Here is a 6,157-nt window from a genome sequence, read left to right as displayed (position 1 = left end):
CATTTTAGACACTGAAACGAAAATTGGCAAATGCTGTATACGCAGCGCCACCTAACATGATTTCTGTAAAAAATGTGTACCCTCCCTTTTAAATTCAACATATTTCTCGTACAAAAGTACTTGATAAATTTCATATTGCATTGATAGTCTCATGTGATGTTATATTTTATAAAAACATGTGTGTTTAGTATGAATTTGTATAATGGAAAGTGTAATTACAGCTTTTTTAACAAAATTATCAGTAAAAAATTTACCTTCTTGAAATTTTCTTTTATTTGTTAAGTAGATAAAATGTAATAATCTTTGGAGTACTATCAAATTTTGCTTTTAAAAAACATGTTTGCATATTAATCTTAATACACAACCAAAAAAAAATCATCAAAAATTACTGGATAACAAAAGCTTTTTGCATACAAAGAAAGGTCATGAAGTAAATTGTATTAAAAAACCAAGGGTTAAAAAGGAGTACCCTGTCTGACACAAGCAGTAAAGCAGTAAAATAATGTTTAATCGAACGTTTTGATGTACCTTTTGTAGCATTTGCCTCTATTTTTCAGTACTTTCGGTACTTTGATATGTTGTCCAAAATTTGGGGTGTATGCATTTAACATAATAAAATCTTGGCATATCCTCTAATTCACAAAATAAATTTGTTTCATTAAATGTTTATGAATATCCATAGATTATTTCTAACCGGAAATTTTGATAGTACTCCATTAATAACTTTGTGGTATTAGACTTTAAAAAGACATCAAATTAGGCTGAAATTTAATTTTAGTGTCACGGAGGGTGATGATTCATATACAAAATTAAACCTTAAACAAATGGGGTGAATTTGTTTCACAAATAGGAAATAAAAATGTGTTCTATAATAATTAGTGGTCAAAACATTAGCTTCTTATGCAGTTTGATGGGGAAATAATGAAATCACCAAAAAAAGAATATATACATTGAGGAATGGAAATTAATTCCTCCCACATAATCGGGGATATTATGCTTTTGACAAAAATATGTTTCCGGGAAAAAAATCGCCGTGGGCCGATTTAGCCCTCCTATGCACCACCTCCTTTACAAATTTAGACGTGACGCGTGACGTAACAGTAATTCTACTGCAAAAAAATATTTTTTTATTTCGATAACTACAACACAAACTCACACTGGCATTATCTGTTTACATTATCTACGAAACAATCTTCCTGATTGGAATGCTTTATTTCCGGCGTTCTACGAACATTTACTGAAAAATAAAAGATATCGCCCATTCACGTCACACAATGAAGGTACACGTAGAAACAACTCACGGAGAAACAAGTAGGGCAGACGACAACGACTGAAGCCAGTAGTGTGTTACATCCTGTCATTTTCACGACAGTTGTTAAAAGTGCTGTCAAACACACGTTTTCAAAATGTGTCATAAACCCAATAAGAGTGACTGGCGTCACTATCAGAGGGGACAGACCCGGCGTTCAAAACGACAAAACAAGCTCGGATATTTGAATATGATTATAATCAAAGAGGAATTCTGTCGTAACGTGTTATTCCTTGACGCCAATATTTAGCGATATGAAATAATTAAGTTAAATGAAAATTGTATATGCTGTACATTATATGTTCCTTTGTGCTTTTAAAACCCTAATAACAACAAGAAATTTCTCTGCCTTAACTACATTTTGTTAGTTTTCGTTTGATGCATGTGTTTAGTTATAACACATCATTCATTCTGTATTGTATTATAAGTTATTTTATAGCGGGTGGCTGAGTGGCTTGGGTATACTTTATCTGTAACTAAGTATCGGTGGATGCATTAGTAGTACTTCCGTGTAATCAGATAATCTAAACTATGAGGTATATGCCAATAAACCGCCTACACAATGGGGAGAATGCCAAGTAAAGTGGAGACGTTGGAGTGCCACGGCGACTGGACAGACAATTAATTATCGCCTGAAAGGATAACGTGGAAGGAATCTGTCTGAGCTGTGTGTACTTAGAGTAACTAACCTTACAATGTCCGAAGATTTCCCGTATATATGACCCTGTCTTGCTCGATTAGCGTAGAAAGATGGATGATTGGACAAAACACCAAAGATGTTCCTAGCCTGGTAATGTTGCTCTAATAACCTATATCGGACAAGGAACAAATCGGGACCGGACTCGAGATACATTATCAATCAGATCAGTGTTTCAACATTTCTCCTCTTCAACACACAAAATGGATAGGAAAGCAATTGCTCCGGGAAAAAGGCTTTTCGCTTCATTACCAACCCCAGCAATTAAAACGCCAAACTTCATGGAAATGAGATCTGGAGTATTAAAACATATTTTGAACTGAGATCCAGAATTAATAATACATGTAGAGAAAAACAACATATTAATTTAATTTAATTCTGATGATATAACTTCACATATTGTTAAACCTAAATCACATTAACTTCTGACATGTTCAAATGTAACAATAAGGTATCGATACATTTCAATCGTGTTTTGATTTATCCAATATAGAAACGCTATCACAATTTAAATATCTACCCTTCAAAATGGATGAAACTGTTAAAACAAAAACTTTTGTAAATGATCGTAGTCGAAATATAAGTATAATTATGTGTCCAATAAGAAATTAACCCAGCAAATTTTAAATCTGACCCTTTTTGGCCATTTAAAAGATTCTCCAATATGAACTTGAAACCTCGGCAAGGAATCTGTAGAACACTACATTTTATCTGTCCACTATTCAACCATTCGCGAATCATACTTAGAGAGTAAATTATTGACAATGAAATAGCTGATTAGAAATAACTCTATGTGGTCGGTGGAGACATGAACACACATTACATACATGGTTTATGTTCTAATTTCATTGACTATATCATACCGAAGTTATAAAAAAAATGCTTATCAGGCTTTGCCTCACGTCCAATCCTTTTTGCATTTTTGCAATAAAATTTGTTGAAATTCAAATGTATCTTTGTATTTCTATATTTTTGAAAATAATATGTCTGTATATTGTTACAACAATGTATTTTTGTATATTGCTACAATACTATCTTTTTGTTTATTGCTACAATGATATATCTTTGTTTAATGCTACAATAAGATATCTTTCTATTTTGTTACAAATTCATATCTTTGTGTATTACTACAATACTACAGTATATCGTGTACATTTTTACAGTACTATATCTTTGTATATTGCTACAAATGTAAATCGTTGCATATTGCTAAAATAGTATATATCTTTTTATATTGCTACAATTATATATCCTTGTATATTGCTACAATACTATATCTTTGTTATTGCTACAATAGTATATATCTTTGTATACTGCTTCAATTAGATATCCTTGCATATTGCTGCAATAATATATTTTTCTATCTTTTTCTATACTTTAGCACAATTGAACATATTTTGTATTTCTATATTATTACAATTGTACATCTTTGTATTTCGCCATTGCAGCAGCCATATAACAGCATATGTGGTTTTCAATATTGTTACAATAATACGTTTTTGTATAATGTGGGTGGTTTTACCATTCATTACGTTAAGCTCGCTTTGGTACAGACATGAGTATTAGACTTGTTATCTCCTATCGTCTGTTACATCGATTTCTCCTTTGATGAATGACCTCCACCAGGAACCGTTAACGAGACAAGGCATGTGATTGATATCCAATCAAGTATGAGTTCATTCTAGTGAATATAGTCTATATGCTCCAATATTTCACAACTGTCAACACGTCACATTTAATATCTCTCTGCTAGGAGCGATTTCATCCTACAGGATATCGTATTCCGAATCGTTTTCTTCTACTTTTCCTTTGGAACATATTTCATGGCCATGAACCATCAAGTATCATGTTTATGACTTGACTATATCACGCCCACGAACAAAAGATATCTATCACTAACTTGACTAGCAATCAGTCTTCTGTTGCTTACTTAGCTAGAGCACTGCCAATAATCCTACCATTCCCCGTTGTCGACTTGGCTATGTCACAGCTATCAATTATAAAATCTTCTGTTGCTTACTTGCCTATGTCACAGCCACCAACCTAACAATTCCCTGTTGTCGACTTGCCTAGGCCACAGTCATCAACCATTAAATTCCCTGTTGTCTACTTGGCTATGTCACAGCCATCAACTAATATATTTCCTGCTGTCGACTTGGCTATGTCACAGCCATCAACCATTAAATTTCTTCTAATCGACGTAGCTACGTCACAGCTATCAACCATCGAATCTGTTGTTGTCGACTTGGATATGTCACAGCCATCAACCATTGAATTTCCTGTTGTCGACGTAGCTACCAACCATCGAATCTCCTGTTGCTGACATTAATACATGACAGACATCAACCATAAAATCTTCTGTTTCTGACATGAATATGTCACAACCATCCACCATAAAGTTTCTTGTGTTTGACTAGGCTATGTCACAACCATCAACAGTTAAATCCCATGTTGTCGACTTGGCTATGTCATATCAATCAACCATAAAATATCCTGTTGTTTACTTGGTTTTATCACGCTCCTTACCAAAAAGCCTCATGTTACTCAATTGGCTATGTCACAGCCATTAACCATGAAATCTCGTGTTGCTGAATCTGCTATGTCGGGGTCACTTACCAAAATCTCCCTCCTGTTGCTGAATCTGCTGTGTCAGGGTCACTTACCAAAGCCTCCTGTTACTGATTTGGCTATGTCATATCTACCAACAAGAAAGTAGTTTTGCTGACTTAGCAGTGTCACAGTCATCAACCTTTAAAAGTGCTGTTGTTAATTAAGCAATGAAAATTTTTCTTTCGATGGGTAACCACCTATCAACGCAATAAGCTTACTTAAGGACGATTTGAGAATTCGACTAGAAATGGAAGTACTTGTGATGGTGATGCCTGAGAGCAATATAGGCCTGTACGATGTCCCTGAAGGAACGATAAAGACGTTAGTGTTGATACTCTATCAAACCTTGTATGATATGCATGTTCAATCCTATAAGCAATAACTATTAATATAGCATAGGATGATGTTAAAATACCCCATTTAAATGTATAACATTTACTACATAAAGTGTAATTAATTGCCTGTGAAAATAGAAGTGCTATATTCTGGACATATTCTTTGCTCTGTGGAAACTGATCAGAACACTGTCGTTTTGATCACTCATAAATAGAGACGTGATCCACGCTGTGAACACAACATTACAACTGCCCAACCGATAACGTTTGAAGGCCCTTAGGGAAATCTAGAGGTCCACCATGTTCAAACTATGGAACCAGTTATTTCATAAAAATAGGACATGTCATTGCAGCTGATACCAGTAACATCAGTGCAACGACGCGTAAACGAAGACGTAATTCTGATTTAAAATCAATAAAGCTGGGGCAAACTGGAAAACCTTGAAAAATACAAAACACTTAGACTAGTACCCAGTTTCATTCCTTAACTTAAGGAAATCCCATTAACTTAAAGTTTTCCATAGGAAAGCATTACAGAATTTAATGGAAAAGTCTTATTTAAGATGTTTTTCCTTAATTATCAATTTCCATAAAGCTTTCCTGTGGAAAATTATAAAGATGCTACAGCACCGACAGCCCATTCACTGCCTGTCACAAAATGCATAAAATTGCACCAACGGCATAAAACTAACCCTAACAAATGAGAAAAAATGTTAACGGTGTCCTAATAATGATCGTTTAAAAGACCGTAAGTTATAATCCCACCACAGTGACCTGTCGTGTTGACCTTTGATAGGCAGACGAGTCGATATTAATGAAAAGGAAATAGGTATATTGCATATGTGTATTTGAAACAGTTTAAATGATGCCCGAGACTTTCTACATTTACGAATCAGTCGTGAGAATTAAGTGGTCACATAGGTGAGTACAGGTATAAGTGTAACGGGTGTGTTTCCTTGTTACCTTTTTTTTTTACTTTTACATTCCATTATTGCCGTCATGCTCAAATCGAATTATTTGAGTATTGACAAAGACAAAGTTCAACACGAGAAACTCCAACAACCAAGAACATCTGATTTTTTTTTATATAAAAATAAAAATATGTACAATAGATAACATTAAATAATTAATATCTTTTCTCATTTTACCTGTTTGTACAGGCACTTTGATTGTGTGACACAGGTTCTATGTTAAATAAGCTTGTAT

This window comes from Pecten maximus, chromosome 11 (assembly GCF_902652985.1).
Source record: "Pecten maximus chromosome 11, xPecMax1.1, whole genome shotgun sequence".
Lineage (NCBI taxonomy): Eukaryota > Metazoa > Mollusca > Bivalvia > Pectinida > Pectinidae > Pecten > Pecten maximus.
The sequence above is the reverse complement of the archived record's forward strand: the minus strand, read 5'-3'. Positions refer to the sequence as shown.